Below are 16,864 nucleotides of genomic sequence, written 5' to 3' on the forward strand. Positions count from 1 at the left end.
AGCTGGGAAGTAGGACGTGGGGCTACTCCGTCTTCTAGGTCAGATTCTGCTCTGTCCCCTTGGCAGGGGAGGGCTTACTCCTGACTCTTTGACTCAGCCTCCATTGCTGTCTCTGGAATCTACCCTCCCTCCCCATTCCCAAATGGGCTTTGATTCCTCTAGGGGAGTTCAGAAGTGGAGATACCCTTTCCATCCCAAAAAAGAGTACCGGGGCCCATCTCCTGAGATCAAAGTGGAATCTGGAACCCAAACAGCATGTGGTGCATGTTAGGCTCTGATTTAGACCCTGGTCAGCAATACCATCTAGGAGGTGATCTAGATTAGACTAGATCATAGTCTTAGGCTGGAATCTAGATTTCTGGTGGGTTGGACTTGTTGGTCATTTAGAACAGAGGTTGACAAACCTTCTGTAAAGAGTTAGATAGTAAAAAAAATTTAGGCTTTGTAGACCATTGGGTTTTAGTTATGAGTACTCAATTCTACTGTTGTACCTTGAAAGCAGTCATAGACAATGCATAAATGGATGAGTATGGCTGTGTTCCCGTCAAACTTGAATTATAAAAACAGACAGCAGGTTGGATTTAGCTCTCGGGCCATAGTTTGCCAACCCTTAATCTAGAACCTCATTCTTCCTAAGGGTGTCTGGATCTTAAATCTTACTAAACAGTGATCTAAGCAAATAAGGTTGTGGTGTCAGACTGTCAGGCTGGTTAACACGGAAGATGATCTAGATCCACGGTTTTGCTGGGATCTAGGTATTAGGAATTGGTGAACAAGAAATTAGTAGTAAGAGAGTGGTTTAAAACAGACGAAGCCATAATTTCTGGCTGAGCCTAGATTCACAGAAAGCTGGGGTGGGGTGGGGTGGGGTGGTGAGATTTAGACCAACACGTAAGGTTGTGGTCTGAATATAGGGAAGTGGGTGAGCTAAAGCCACACAGATATTGATCTAGAGCAGGCAAAGTCTTGGCCCTAAGCCAGGGTACCATATGATCTAGAACAACACTGTCCAATAGAAATGTAATGGGAGCCATGTATGTAATCTAAATTTTCTAGTGGCCACATTAAACAAAGTAAAAAGAAATAAGTGAATTGATGTTAATAATGTATCTCATGTAACCCAGTATATCCAAAATATCACTTTGACATATATAATCATTATTAAAAGTATTGAGATATTTTACTTTTCTTTTTTTCCATATTTCAGACTTCAAAATCTGATGCATATTCTATGCTTACGGCACATCTTAATTCCAACTAGCCACATTCCCAGTGCTCAATAGTTAGTTTCCACCGTATTGGGCAGCACAGGTTTAGAAATGGGCTTTTCTTTGGGACCAGGATCCAGAGGAATCATCAGCCAGAATGATCTGGTGTAAATGGAGTTGGACATGCCAGAGGTTATACTCTTAGCTGACTTGAACTGGGTGTTGACTGGCTCACTCTGGGAGAGCATCTTTTGGCTCTGGGTTGGGAGTTGGAGGGGGTCCCTCCTTTGTAGTCCTGACCAAGTGGCCTCCAGTTCTTCCCGCCCTCATCCCAGTGTCAGGTAAAGAATCCCTTACATGAATCTGGAGTCTGGTCTGGCCTGGCAGGTGGGGGTGGGGCAGGGTAGCAGCTGGACCCTTGAGGGAGCAGGAGCTCCACCCCTCCAAGCCAGCTGCTGCCAGCCTTCCTGGACTGGCTCTGTGGAAACAGGGGGCCCGGAGACAGAAATAAACTGCCAGGTTTCCGGGGCGGAGTGGGGGGCCTGCCAGCCTTTGTGCTTCCTTGCTGGAGGTTAGGGGGGGCAGGAAGCAACTCCATGCCCTGTCCCAGGCTCTTACCCCTCCATGCCATCTCCCCTCATCCCCAGCTGCCTCCACCTCCATGGCTCTGAGGCTAGGCTAAGTCTAGAGTTTGGTGGATTAGTGAACCCTCTGGGCCCAGAAACCTGGGTCAGTCCCTTGGGAGCAAAGGATGCTTCCCCAGGGCCCTGGACACAGCTTTGTGGCCACGGGGATACTGCCTATTGCTCATTTCTAGGACTCCATCCTGGGAACCCTGCTAGCTGCCCCAGGGCAGAAGCTGAACAGATTCGGAGGGCTGCAGTGGGGTATTAGACTAGGAATTGGAAGGTCTGCGTTGGAGGCTCACCTCTGCCCCTAACTGGCCAAAGGCAACTTTGGGCAAATGACACTTCGAGCCTCAGTTTCCTCCACTATAAGAAGGGGGCAGTGTTTGTCCCGCTTGTCTCAGGGCACTGTAGTTCAGTAGTTAACTCAGACTCTGGAGCCCAAGTTTATCTGACTCTGGCCTCTGCCGTTGGACCTTCGGTAGGTCACTTAACCTTCCTGGGCCTCAGTTTCTTCATCAGCAAAAAGGGGATATTACCTACTTTATGGGAACCTTATAATCAGGTGAGTTAATGCATGCAGGGCAAGTGCTCAGTGTTGGCTATTACTATTGGTAGTTGGTAAGTTCATCTGGGTTGTAAGTGAAAATGCATTATTCAAATGTAAGGGATTCTTTACCTGGAAAGAGTTCTCTCGGACCTCATTTTATAAATGGAAAAACTGAGGCCCCCAAAAGGGAAGGCGTTTTGCCCAAAGAGAGGCACACAGCAAGCAAAACCCTTATTTGGTACCCACCATATAAAGCCAGGTGGCACATCCCCAATTTACAGGTAAGGAAATCGAGGCCGGTGATTGGCCACTGGCGCACAGTGGCGCTATCCAGTGAGGCCTGAGTCCGCCGCTGGGGAGGGAGTGCCCAGGCCGTCTGTGCTCACCCGAGGAGGGGCGTACAGGTAGCGGGCGCCCCGGAGCCGCCGCCCGAGCCAGGCACGCTATTAATAATCCCGCCGCTCGGCCCCGGCCGAGAGCGCAGGTCCGGACTGCCGCCGGGCGCCTCCCGGGCCTGGGCCGGGGCCGGAGCCCGAGCCGGATCGCGGCGGCCCTCCCCTTCCCCCCCCCGCCACGTGACCCCCCCTCCCACTCCGCGGGCAGCCGAGAGCCCGGGCTGGCGGAGGGCGGGCCGGGGGCCAGGAAAAAGCCGAAAACACCGAGGCTGGGCCGCTCCCCTCCCGCTCAAAATAGCCCCCGGCCGGGGCTGCCACGCATTCCGCCGGGCCCGGGGCGCGGGAAGGGGCGGCCGGCCCGGCCCCCGCCCGGCCCGACGTGGCTGCCTCGCCGGGTTGGAGGGGTGGGGGGGGCGAGGGTGGGCCGCGCGGCCGGCCGGCATGTGGCTCTCCTTCGGGGAGCCTTGGCAGCCCGGGCTGCGCGCTGCGCCGGGATGATGGAGAGCTTCTGGAATTTCCTGCAGCTGGAGAGCGCGGCCGGCCGGGGGAGCGGGCTGAGCGCGCGGCTCGGAAAGGGGCGCCTCGCAGCCCGACCCTAGGGGGCGCCTTAGCGGCGAGGGCTGTGCGGGGGCGATCTCCTTTCCCGCCCCCAGGCCGCGGGAGTGGAGGGCTGCACACCTCCCCTCCCCCGCCGCTCGTTTCGGGTCTGGCGGGGGTCCAGTCCCGCCCCTCCCGGCCTGGGCGGCGGAGAGGGGCCAGGTGCAGGCAACGCCCCTCCCCCAGCCGCCTGGTTTCCCTCTCGGCCCGTCACCTCCTCCAGGAGTCAGAAGCGCCGCGGCCTCATCTGGGAGGGGGGGTGGCAGGGATCAGGGGGCAGCGCAGGCCTGCCAGGTAGCCTGAGAGGCGGCGGCGGCGGCGGGAAAACTCGGAGGCGGACCGTTCGGGCCCGAGAACGGCTGGGCTTGCGGACCAGAGCCTCCCTGCTCGAGCAAGAGGCACCCCAGGGCTTCTAGGAGGGAGGCGAGGCCGTCCTCTCCCAACACCCCCCCCCCCAAACTGCCCTCACCCCCCGCAACCGCGGAGCCGGTGGGGGGCGGACGTGCCGGAAAAATCCTGGACAGTTTTCTGGACGTTGGCGGCAGCTTTCTTTGGGGGCGGCTCTGCACCTTGCAGGTCCTGAAGTCCAGAAAAGGGCTCCCGGGAGGGAGGGGGTTCCTTTTACAGGAACCCTGAGATCCAGGGGAGTAGGTAAGTGACCTCTCAGGGCCCACTGTTGGCACTGTGGGTAGGGGGAGGGAAAGAGGTCTACCTTGCCCTTTGTGGGGGAGGGGAAGGGATGCTTTCCCACACTTTGCTAGTTCCAATACCATTTGGCCTCTGCAAACTGTTGAACCGTTTGGTAACTCAGGCGCCTCCCTCGCCTGGGGTGGACTACTTCTCCCTCTGCCAAGGGTCCCTGTTCAACTTCCATTTCCTGCCCCAGCCCAGCACACCCTCACCATGTTCAACAAAAGCGGTGGAGATAGGTACAGTTCGAATCCCTCCTGTGCCACTCACTGGTAGTGTGACCTTGAGCTAGTCCCCTCACTCCTTAGCCCCTTTGCTCATCTGAAAAACTACATAATAGTAGGTAGGCCATGGCTGTGTTGTGGAGCTTGAAGTTGCACAATGTTTAAAGCAATCACCATAGTGTCTGCACATCGTGAGCACAGGAAATAAAGGGCACCTGTGTAACACACAGTCCCATTCAGAGCCCTTAAAGTATTTGAATCCCCTTCCCCTCCAACAGCCCTGCAAAATTTGGCTTCCCAAGGTAAGTAGTGGCTCTCAGTAAGGCTGAGGAGGATGGAAAGATGTTGGTTTTATTAAGTGTTCATTTATTCATTGAGCACATAGTTAACATTGTTCTCAGCTAGCTCCAGACAAGGGGCGAGACCTCTAAGTGTGTGCTGCAAACTGAAAACTAGGACTGGTCACTAAACTCTGTTAAAGCTGGGAGGGCCCTTAGAAGTCCTTCCTGCTAGGTTAGCTCTTAGTACAGATGGAGAAACTGAGGCCAACAGCGGGGGCCTGGTGTCCTCACAATACTCTGCTGTTCCTAAGGGGTGGGGGTGGGGCCTGGCAGAGAGCTCTGGGCTGGGGGAAGCTAGGCAGCCCCTGGCCTGGCTCCCTAGGGTATGGCGGAGGCAGGCTGAGAGGCTGGTGGAGTTCTGCTTTCCTCTCCCTCCTGTCTCCATGCTGACCTTTCACTCCACCTCTGCTAGAGTGGGTGCGGGTGGAGCCCAGATATCCAGATTCAAATTCGGATCCCTGTTGGCTCTCCCCTCAGCCCAGGATGTTGGGCCTGGGCCTGGGCCTGTGTCAACTCCCACCCTTCCCTCCCCTCCATGCCCCCCCTCCAGTTCTCCCTGTTTCCTGTTGGATTGGCCTTCCTTATGTACTGGAAGGAACTCAAGGCTCCATTTGTTGTCCGCGTGAACTTGAGCAAACCACCCCGCCTCTGTGAGCCTCAATTTGCTTTTCTGCAAAATGGAGTTGACATAAAAGTACCTAGCAGAACACCTCTTTCCCGAGCATCCCAGAGGCTTCCTGGCAGAGATTTATTTAAATAATAAAAGGCAGAGATTCCCTAGAAGGTACGTTCAAGGCCAGGTATGGAGAAAAGATCAGTCTTCCTTTACACTTTGGTTTGGGGGATTCAGCTTGGTGGGGGGCCTGGGGGGGAGGCTGGGATAGGAGGTGGGGTGGGGATGAGTGTCCACCAGATCATTTTGGCATAGTCCAGATTCAAGCAAATTTATGTGGCCCAGATTCCAGGGCTGCCAGGTCCCTGTCTCTGAATGCACTGCTGGGCAGTTCTCATAAACTCACCTCTAGGACTGTAGACTCCCTCTCCCATCACATCCAGCCCCACCTCCTTCTGCCTCAGGGAAGCCCTCCGGGGCTGCCTGTACCCCCTCAGTTTCTCTCCAACCCCTAGAGAGCTCTCGGTGAGGGACTGCGAAGAGAAAGGGGCTGGAAGCCACAGTTGGGCTGTGTGACTTTGGGCAGCCGCTTCCCCTCTCTGGGCCTCGGTTTCCTCCTGCCTAGCAGAGGAGGCTGGATTAGTGACTCCCTAAGGCACCTTCCAGCTCTGACAGGCTCCGAGACTGTGTTGACTGATGTATCCTAGGAGATAGGAGCACACAGAACCGAGTCAGATGGGAGATTCCTGTGGAGGTATCCCCACCTCCAGAAGACTGGAGAGCCTCCCTTCCCCAGACACACCATTCAGGGATACTGGCCGAGATTGTGGTGGGCGGAGGGGGCATATCACCCAAGTGAGTGGTGCTGCCGATTCCCAGGGTCCCTCTTGTCAGTAGAGAGGCCTCAGCCTGGGGCTGTGAGACTGCTTGCTTCTAGGGGAAGGGAATGTGCATGTCAGTGACCAGTCAGCCTCCAGGGAATGGGGGGGGGTGCGGTGCTAGCTTGTGGGATGGTGTGTCCAGACGAGTGATGGCAGGGGCAGTATATGGCGGGGTGGGGTGGGTGCAAGACGAGAAAGAAACGTAGGCAGACCAGAGAAGCCAGGCTTTGGGTTAGCCAGGCGGTTTGGGGGAGGCTCCAGCCCGACTTGGGGAGATTCGGCACAATCTGACACGGTAGTTTTGCCTGTGCCTAGGTTTGTTGGCTTGTTTATAGGTGTTGAGCTGAACTGCACTGTTCTGGATTGCAGTTGTCGTGTTCTATGGCCGGGGTGTCTGTGTAGGGGTGTTGTCAAGGTTTCCTGAACAGTGAGTGTCTGGCTGTTCGAGGGGTGTGTGTGTGTGTATACGGGACGGTATTTATTGTATGGCAGTACGCAGCTCGTGTCCGTTTGGGGTGCTTCTCAGACGGTACTAGAGGCATGAGTTCTGGCTGTTAGGAAGCTTAGGCTACATCAGGGAGATTGCCTGGCTGTAAAGGAAGGTGTTTTCAAGCTGTGAGCGAATCCTGGCCGGGTTTTGGGTGCCTCTTCCCCTCCATCTCTTCGGGGAGGGAGGTCTCCTGTCTCAATCAGTGCCTCCGCAGGTAGGCAAGCCGCCGGTTGCTAGCCTGCTCACACTTGCAGTAATTTTACCACGGTGCCTAAGTCAGGAACAGGCGTGAATTGACCTTTTAACCCCTTCCCCGCCACAGGATTAGACTCTGTTTCCTGTTCAATCTCCTCCAGAACCAGTTCCATCCCGCCTGGGGGGCCCCCCCAAGGAGCGGCTAAGCAACCCCCCCATCTTTTCTCTCCCCCCCACCACCACCGTCGAGCCTTGTGGGGGCCTGAGGGCCAGGCTGGTGCAGGGTCTGGCAGGAGCTGAGGGCCCAGGCGGGAGTGATAAATATTGAAGAGGAGGGATTTCGGTGTGGGCTGGAGCAGCTGCAGTGGTTCGAGTGTCACACTATCTCTCCCCAGGTTTACTGACCCATTTCCATTCACGCGGCTGCTGGTTTCCTAGCAACGGCAACAGTCCCCCCAGAACAGGCGGAGTGTGTGTCTGCCATTAGCGACTGCCGCAACTGTGTCAAGGTTACCCCGCTCCCTGCAAACCCACCCCGGCGGGCTTGTTTTCTGCCAGCGCCTGGCACTCACAGTGCCAGCCAGGGAGGGGGGAGGGGAGGGGGCTGGGGGCCAGCCCAGGGGCTTGGGGGGGGTGGGGGTGGGGGTGGGGGGCCTGAGGAGGAGCTGCAGTTCCCGGTCCAGTGGGAGCCAACTTGGACTGAGGCCGAAGCAGCTGCCCCCCCCCCTTGGCTGGTGGAATTCCTGAGCCCGAGGGGAGCAGGGGGCGGGGCTGTCCCTCAGCCCTGACCCCCGAGATTCCAGAGCCTGGGGGGAGGGGTGTGGGCCGAGGGGCCTCCGGGAAGCCTGCCTGATCTGACCCCACCTGGCTTGTTCTGCTCCTGCCCTGGCTTCCTCCCACTTCTGCGCAGCAACATGCTCTTCTCCGCTCGCAGCTCTTTGTCCCAACCTCTGTGCCTCGTCTCCCCCATCAGACTCCCCAGGGCAGGGTTGTATTTCTCCCATCAGACTAGGGGCTCCTGAGGTTGGGGTTCATGATTTGTTCTTTCCTTCTCTCTCCTCAGCACCAGCTCCTGACTGTTTTTCCAAATGTCATGGGAGATGAGATTAAACAGTTGGGGTGGCAAAGGATAATTTTTCTTAACAGGGACTAGCAGGGCCGATTCCCTCATTCCACCTCCTCAGTGAAGTCAGTTCTGCCTGCACGACCCCCCCCCCCCCCACACACACACTGCCCTGCAGCACTCAAGTGGGAGTGGCCATTGGAAGTAAAGTTACCTCTCTTTTTCACTCTGAAAGCCTGGCTGCAAAGGGTTAAAGCAGCTGCGCCCCCCCCCCCAACCTTGCCTTGGTATGTGAGCTCCCCCAGGCTGGGGGGATGGGAGGATGGGGGGTCTGTCGCCTTACAGCCACTCATGTGGTCAGCTCAGACCTGACCAGTCACATTCCTGCCCAGGAGGACTGGGGCTTGAGGTGGAGGGGCAGGGGCCTGGAGGGGGCTGGGTTGGTAGGAATGGAAAAGGGGGGGGTACCAAGAAGCTGGAGCAAGGGGCTCCTGGGAACATGGAAGTATTGTGCAATATAAACCCCAGGAAGCCTGAATCCACCTCCCATTCCTGTAGGCCTCAGTCTCCCTGTCTTTCTTCCCAGTTTGCACCTGCCAAAACATTCCCGTGATCCACAGCTGTAATACAGGTACAGACCTGGTCCCAGTTCTAAACAAAGAGAAGAGTGTGGCAGAGCGGTTTCTGACATGCAGGGCGGCCCAGAGACTTGTGGGTAGCCTCCAGTGTGACTTTCTGGTGCTTGGAGGAGGTCGGCTGGGTTTTTGGCTGGGTCAGAGGCTCTGAGATCTAGGGTACAGAGCAGGCTGTGCTAGACAGTAGAAAGAGACCTGGGCGGAGCCCCAGGAAGCCTGGTTCGCTGCCCAGCCCTGTGCCTGACTCCCCGTGGCCTCAGTCTCCCCATCAGAGGGGCTTAGGCCTGCGGTATTTTAAAGTCCTCCTGTCCTCTTAAGTCAGTGGCTCTGGGTTAGGGATGAGGAGTGAGGGGCAATGGTCTGGAGGGATGTGGGAAGCTGCCAGCTCAAGGGGGAGTTTGCAACGCGATCCCAGAGCGAAAATAGCCCAGGTCATTTTCAGCTGCTTAGGCTGAGGGAGGTATCTGATCCTGGCAGGGCAGGGCGGCTTGGGCAGGGGGCAGGGAGGAGCATTCTGTAAAGCTCTCTGGGAAACCGGACCCCAGGATGGGAGGGTGGGGAAAGGTTGGCATGCTCAGCTGGGCTTCCTGAGACCCTCTGGGTCCTGGCAGGCTCCCCACCCCCCCATGAAAAGATAAGGAATGCAGAGGGTTAACAGGAGGTGAGGGCTGTACTCTGGCCCCCTTTGGGTCCTGGCCTGGATGAGGTGAAAGGTCAGCCCCAAGGAGTCCAAGCACAGCTGGGGAAAGAGTAACCTGATCCTTCTCCCTAGCCAGGCTCAGGGGATCACAGAGCCGCCTCCCCCAGGAAAGGTGCTTTGACATCCCCAGGAAGGAGTTTGTTTCGACTTGTTCTCAGCAGGGGTTGGGGGCTAAGGGAGGATCTTGGCCCAAGGGGTCAGGGAGAGCTGCAGGCCTGGTGCCCCAGCCAGTCTGGCAGTGCTTTGTCATCCTGGGGTCAGGGGAGGTGGAGGTGAGCCTGCTGGAAAGGTTAGAGGTAGCCTGTTCTGGCCCTGCGCTCACTTGGTGCCCCATTTATAATGACTGACGGCCAACCTTGGAGATGCGGAGCTTAGAGGTAGGAGACTCTTCCCCCTCAACACACATACCCTGTTTGAGGAGTGAGAGAAACTGCCTGATCCTAGACTGTGACATTGACATGTGTTCGGGGTGGGGAATTACACCTTGACTCTGAGATGGTTTTGCCGTCCACGGCTGTGTGAGTGGGGGGTGGGGTGTTAGAGTGTAAGGTAGTGGGGTGATTGGCACAAACAGTACAGAGAAGAACGTGGGCTCTGAGGTCAAGTTTGACTCGGGTTCAAATCCTTGCTTCTGCCCTAGGCGAGCTAATTAACATAAACCTCAGTTTCCCCACCCAGAAAATGAGACTAATACCACTCCCCTCAAAGGGTAATTATAAGGATTGGCAAGGAATAAGTGCTCAGTAAAAAGGAACCTTAATGGGTTTCATTATGTGCTAAGGTCGCATGAGGAGTGGTGACCCTACTGAAGCCCGAGGTCCGACTCTAGAGCAGCAAAGACTTGGTGAGCTACAGATGGTCTGAGGGAGACAGGTAATTGTGAGAATGTGACTGGATCGGTGTCCCCAGAGCTAAGTGTGAGGCTGTGAGAGTATCCAGGTCACTTGGGGTGGGATGGGGTGAGATGAATGGTGTTGAGCCTGTGGCAAAGGGTGGTTGGGGCAAGGTTCTTCAAGGTGACCTCTTGGCCTGGCGACAGCCCCCTACTCCCCACCCTGGCAGGCTTTGTGCAGCAATGTGTGGGTGTAGCTGTCCCCGGAGTGTGGCTGTAGGTATGTTTGAGAAGGCGCAGGCATCCCAAGAAAGAACAAGTCGCCTTTTGTACGCATCCAGCCTGGGGCTGGGCTGGGCCCTCTCTGGGGGATCCCCTGTTTCCGCGCCCAGCTCCCCGCCCACAGACAGCGCCCCAGCCCCGCCCGCCACCTGATAGGGGGAGGCCAGGTGGCCTGAGCGCCCCCTCCTGGGGACCGCGCTTCAGGCCTGGGGCAGGGGTCTGGGACCTGGGGCAAGGGGAGTGCCCGAAGCCCTGACCCCGCCCCTGGTGACATCACTCCAGGTGCTACCAATCTCCGGGAGTCCTGCCCACGGGCGCCCGCCCCCCACCTCCAGGCACCAATCTCCTGCTCTCCCGAGCGCAGCGGGTGGAGGAGGAGGCAGGGCCGCATATGGGGCTGGGAGACCACGGAAGGCCGCCTCCTTCCTGCTGGGGGGGGGGGGGGGGGGCGGCTGACCAGGCGACCCTGAGACCTTAGAGCTCAGCTCCCCTAGAAGGACCTCACAAGACCTTTTCTCTTCTGGAGCACTCTACCTTCTTGCTCACCTGTCCAAATCTTAACCAGGTACCACTTTCTGCAGGAAAGCCGTCCAGAACCGGCCTCTCCAGTCCCTCCCCCGTCTTTTTCTTGATCACCTACACCCTTTTAGTGATCCTCTGTAATAACGGGGGTTACTAGTACTACTGCTACTAACTAGCTGCAGTCCACTGGACAGTTCACTGTGTACCAAACTGCTCCCTGTTTTTCACGGAATATCTTACCTGATGGATCTCAGATTGTTTTCTTTTTAGAAGAGCCTTTCCCACCCACCGGATTGGGAGTTCCTCTGGGCAGGGGTTCCAGACACAGCCTGGCTCAGAATAGGCACTACCAAATGTTTAGGATGGAGGAGAGGAGGCAGGCCACAGAGGGAGAGTACCCAAAAGTCACACAGCAAGTAGGTAGAACAACCAAAACTGGAAATGGGGTTTCCTGGCCCCATTCACGTTTTTGGTTCTGGTGTGTGCCTGAGTCAGGAGTTGCACAGAAAGATGCCATCGACCTTCCTTTTTCCTCTAGGAGGGCCTTTGCCTAGCCCCCAAAGGTCAGAAGAGCCCCAAGTCTGTCCTCCCCGCAGTCTGTACGCCTTGTACCACAACCCCTGACTTCTGGGAGGCAGAGGTGGAGATGCTGGGAGGGCTTTTGCAGGTCAGACGGGCTGGGCTGTCTTGTGGGCCCAGTAATTGGGGGGCACTGGTTCTGGGGACATAAGGATTTAGCTTGCAGGTGGGAGGTTCCAAGTTGGGCAAAGAGGAGTGTTGGGAGCCAAAGTATGTGGGGGTTCAGTGCAGGAGAGCCAGAAATTGTGCTGGGCCAGCACTCCCAGCCCCGGGCTGGCCCGGCGGAATGCTGGGAGGCCCCGGGGAGGGGGCCAGGCACCAAGGTATCTCTGGTGGCACAGAAGTAGTTAAGAGCTGCCTCAGCCCGTTCCTTCAGACAATTAGTGACATCTCGCTTGACAACACCACACTGAGCCGATGCAGACCTCAGCCCCCCTCCCAGCCCCCCCACGGCCGCTTCAGCTGTTTATTCTTGGGCTTTAACAATTGGGATTCTGACTTGGAGGAGCGGGCGCCCCGCGCTGCCCTCTGACCCTCCGTCGCCTTGGCAACTGGAGCCCGGTAGGCCTGGGCTCTGCGTTAGGATTACAGATCCTGAATTCACAATCTTGCTGCTCCCCTGCAAGCAAAAGCTACCGCAGCAGCATGCGGGATCTTCAGCTAGACCGGAGGGGATGGAGCCGGAGGGTCCCCAGGGGCTAGCCGGAGGCATGGGTGGGAACCTGGGATACCCACAGGCGACCTGTGGAGTGGTTCCCGTCCCCTGGCAGCCTCCGTGGGGTGGAGCAGGGCCCGGAGCCCTCCTCGGCCACAACATCTCCCATCCTATCTCTGGAAACTTTCTTCCTGGTAGAGCCCTGAGGGCAGGGGCGAAGCTTCTTCATCGCCCCCCGCTTCCCCTCAGTCAGCCCCCTACCATGCCCAGAACTCCAAGTGCCAGCCGACTGTGCCCCTGCCGTGCCCGCAGCCATGGCAACAGGCCCCCCCTCCCTCACCAGCTCTGCTCCTTCCTCTCCCCCCCCCACCGCCCCCCCCCAGCAGCCAACTGCCCCAGCTGAAACTGGAGCCGATGCATCTGTGAGCCTCATGCCCAGACCCACATTCCATTTCTGTCCTCTGTCCCCCCCAGCTCTGGCGACGACATCTCCCCCCTCCTCATGCCCCCTCCCTCCTCACTCTGTGCTGTCCCCCCCACCCCCTCCCACACGTTCTATCACTTAGTGTCTCCCCCTTCTTCCCGCCCCATTCTCTGAGTGTGTCTCACCCTCTCCGACTGTCTCTGTTGGTCTCTGGGTGTGTCAATCCCTGTCTGTCTCCAGCTCCCTGTGGTGTCCTTAGTTCTCTATGCCTTGCCCTGTCTGTGGCAGGCTCCTTCTCCATCTCTTCCCCTCTGTGTGGATCTTGCTCTCTCTCTCTCTCTCTCTCTCTCTTTGTCTCTGCCTCATCCTGCCTGTCTCTCTGTGTCTTTGTCTTTTTCTTCCTCCTCTGTCCCTCTCTTCTGAGTCTCTTTTGCTGTGTTCCTTCCTCCAGCATCCTAGCCTCTCTCCCTCTCTCCCTCCTTCTCTCTGTCTCTCTCTCTCATCCCGTCCCTCCCCATCTCCTCCTCTTTAAGCCTCATTCTGCCCTGTGTCTCTTGCCCCCACGCTCTTCCTCTGTCTCTCTCTTCCTGAATTGGATTCCTTGCCTTCCTTTTGCCCTCCCTCTCTTTCTCTTCTGACTCTCTCCTCTAAATACATAGATTTCTTTCAAGTTGTCTTCCTCTGTTTTCCATTTGGTGATTTCCTCATGGCCCTGGGTTTGGAACAGGGCTGGGGGCCCTCCAGAGTCACCCCAAAGGATTCCCCTTTCAGATAGGGGCCAGATGTGCTGGCACCCCATTGGGCACCTGTAGTTGAATCAGAGATGGGGAGGGGAGGTTCTAAGGTCAGAGAACCTCTAGGAGATGTGGTGCCAGAAGCCAAGAGTGCCAGCCCTCCCTTTCTGGGGATTTAGAGCACAGACTCCATCCAGTCTACCTTCTACCAGCCCAGGGCAGGGCAGAGGGAAGTTCCAGGGGCTGAGCTGGCCCAAGAAGCCCCCTTGCTATAAGAACTCAAAGAAGAGCATGTCTGGGTCTCACAGATTCCTGGGGTTGGTCTCCTCCCCTGCTACACTGATGGCTGTCTCTGACTGTGCCTCAGTTTCCCCCAGTGGCACAAGGGTACTACCCTTGCTCTATCTCTGACTTCTTTAAAGTACTTTGAGTTCCTGGAACAGAGTTAAAGTTATGCAGAGCAGGGAAGCGGTAGAGGGGCTGCCCTCCCCTTGCTCACCAACACCACGGGGACTCCAGCACAGAAGAGTCTGTCTCAGGGCAGGGGTAGAATATGGGTCTGGGCCCCTTAAGTATGGAGTAGAGGACAGTGCCCCGCCTACCCCCGACCCCCCAGGAGTACCAGACCCTGCTGTCAGGCCCTCCCTCCCAGTCTGGGTAGTGGCCTCTAGCCCTCCTCCCTGCCGCCCCTCTTCAAGGAATGAACTTGGAGTCATGGGAAACAGGCCCTGGGGTGGGGGTGCCAGGCCTCCAGGGCCCAGCCCTTGCCTCTGGGTATGATGAGACCTGGTCAGGCAGACAGTTCTAGGACCCTGGGGTCTGGGCACTACTCACCAAGGGGCCAGGCGGGGGAGTAGGGGTGCCTGGGGGAGGCGGGTTGCACGCAAGGCATGCTGGGCCCCCTCGGTGGGTGGGTGGGGGGAACAAAGCTGGCATCGAGGCCTCAGCTAAAATTAGCCGCTTCCCTGCGCGGGAGCGAGCATGCCTGCCAGCCGCCCAGATCGCCGCTGCCTCGGCAGGCCATCTGTCGCCACGTTTCGCTCAGTCCCCCAGGGCTCCCCAGCTCCAGCCATCCCCAGGGGCTAGAGGGACTCTGCTCTGAGACTGTCCCTGGCCGGGGCTCTGGGCTCTGCTGCTGACATGCTGTGTGACCTCAGGCTAGGCCTGTCCCTCTCTGGACTCCTGTACGATGGGCGGGCTCTGGACACTGACATCCCAGATACCCCAAACCTTCTAAGCACCAGATACAGGCGCTGGTCATGGAGGGCTGGGTTGTGGGCTGCCTCCCTCCCTAAGAGTTGGCCCTCTGGTCCAGTGTTTGAAGATGAGCCAAGTGGGGTTTAGGGTAAAGGTCAGGATGCATGGCAGACTCCCATACAGTTCCCTTGGTCTTCATGGGAGTGTAGGGCAGCTCTGTAACCAACACCACCCCAACATCCTCCCTTTACCCCTCCCCACCCCCAACTCATTACTGATCTCCACGCAGTCTTACGGAAACAGCTCCGGGTGGGAAACCCGCAGCTAGAGGCCGAGTTCAGTGGATACGATCTTGCTCTGTGGCCTGGACAAGTCTCTCGCCCTTTCTGTTTTCCCCTCCTCGGTGAGAGGCTCCCATTTTTTGAGCACCTGCCCACTTCATGTCACATTGTCTTGTGAGGCTGACATGATCCCCACTTTCCAGCTGAGGAAACTGAGGTACAGAAAGCTGAGGTTCCGTATGAGCCAGGGACCGGTCTGCTGTGTCCTTCCCATGGCCCCCAGGGCTCTGCTTGCTGGTCTCCAGCCTCAGCTTCTTTCTGGCACTTCCCTCGCCACTGCCCCTTCCCCCTCCCCATAAGCCATAGAGACTGAGCTCAGGCTCCAAGGTCACTCAGCTTGGCCTGGGAGGAGCTCAGACTTGAACCCAGGCCCCTTGGCTCCTGGCCTCCCTCCCTCTCTGGCCAGCAGGCTGGGCCTGTTCCCTGGGTGAGTCATGCCCCTGGACTTTGGCCTCCTTGTCAGGCTCTGTGGCCTGAATTTGGAGAGGGGGCCTTCATAAGGACCGGGGGCTCCCCGTGGCAGTGCAGGTCTGAAGCTGTGGTCACACACCCTCTCAGTCCTGGGGCCTGAGGGTATGGTGACCGCACCCCCCAGTCCGCCTCCCTGCCACCCATCTCTGAGAAGTCTTATAGGAACAGCTCCGCGGGCCCCAACAAGAGCTCTCTCCGCCGCTCCTTCCGCCCCCTCCCTAGATAAGGACTACACTCAGTTAGAAATGGGGCAGTGGTGGCAGCGTGGGGTGGTGGCCTTTCCAGGTTGTGTGCGTGTGCGTGCCCGTGCCCCGGGCAGCTTGCTTCCCAGCACTCGTCTGCCCCAGCACCAGGCAGCCAGAGTTACCCAGGAGGGAGGCCCCAGCGCCTCCCCTCCTGGTGTCCAGGGACCAAGGTCAGGCCCAGAGCCCTGTGCGCCTCCACCTCCTCCTGGGGCCAGTGGTGTTTGTCGCTGGGGCAACATGCGGCTGTGCCCGGCTCTGGCAGCGCGGGGGTGACATTCATGCCCTGTGAGCTGTGACGCCGCTGCAGGCAGAGGACAGCACCACCCAGGCTGGCGACAGTGATGGGGGAACCGGAGGCCGGGGGGTGTCACCTGTCTGAAGCAGTCAGTGGGGTGATGTGTTGTGTGCCCATCTGGTAGTCTGAAGGGAGGGCTCCCGGGGAAGGGGTGAGGTGGCATCCCTGACTCATTTGGGTGGGGGGGGGCGGTCTGTCCCTTCCTCACACCTGGAAGGTGAGGCTTGTCTGTGTGTGTGTGAGAGAGAGAGAGAGAGAGAGAGACAGGTTCTCCGCATTTCACATCCGCTGGTGGGTGTGGGAGTGCCCGGCTGCGTGTTCGTTACACCACGGTGGGGGTGAGCACGTGTGTGCCTGGCTCCTGTTGTCTGGGGGTATCAGATGTGCCCATCTCACGCTTTTGGGGAAGTGACAGGTTATGTACTTAGCTCATCCTGTTAGGAGGGTAGTCACCACCCCATACGCCTGTCTCTGACTGTTGGGGATGTGTGAGATGTCACCACGTGCCCATCTCATGCTGTTGTGGGGAGTGACATGTGTGATTATCTCATGCTGTTGGGAGGTTGTCAGTAACTTGGGAGCTTGTCTCTCACCCTAAAGAGACAACATGTTGCCCAGTGGTGTGGGGCCCAGAGTTGGCGGGGCCTTCCCGTGTAGACCACAGGGCCCAAAAGGGCTGGACAGGGGAAGCATTCAGAGCCCTGAGTGCAGGGACAAGTGTGGTGGGTTTGGGGGGGTGGGTCTGAGTCCCCCCCGCCATGACCTTCCTTCTGACCCAGGTGCCAACCCTTGGGACTGTTTCCCAGAAGGAAGGACCCAGTGTTTTTCAGGCAATGTGGCAAGGGGCCTCTGGGGCAGGAGCACGTGTGACTGGGGAGGTGGGGCACCAGGCAGGGTTGGCATGGGGGTCTGCGTCCCGGCAAGCGTGGGGGGACCCCAGTCCCTGCCTCTTCTGCCCCTGAAACTGTTAAACTAATTAAGGCCGTGGAGCCGCAGGATTAATCGGGGCAGCTCGGCGCGGGCCGGGAGCTCAGGTAGTCGATTAGTGCGCCGCGGAGGATATTGGATTTCTGAACCGC

The 16,864-nt window shown here is 57.8% G+C and overlaps 1 protein-coding gene across 6 annotated transcripts in view; it reads left to right on the plus strand.

Annotated features, from left to right (window-relative positions):
• The window catches only part of AHDC1 (AT-hook DNA binding motif containing 1), a 64,801-nt gene that overhangs the window by 23,305 nt on the left and 24,632 nt on the right, over positions 1 to 16,864 (plus strand). Inside the window, exon 1 of one of the 6 annotated variants that reach the window (XM_036114298.2) lies at positions 3,898 to 4,027. The exons of the other annotated variants lie outside the window; for them this stretch is intronic. The gene's annotated coding sequence lies outside the window, so the exon portion shown is untranslated. Of the gene's footprint in view, positions 1 to 3,897; positions 4,028 to 16,864 lie in introns of those variants that run through there. 6 annotated transcript variants of the gene reach the window in all.

This window comes from Halichoerus grypus, chromosome 5 (genome assembly GCF_964656455.1).
Source record: "Halichoerus grypus chromosome 5, mHalGry1.hap1.1, whole genome shotgun sequence".
NCBI lineage: Eukaryota > Metazoa > Chordata > Mammalia > Carnivora > Phocidae > Halichoerus > Halichoerus grypus.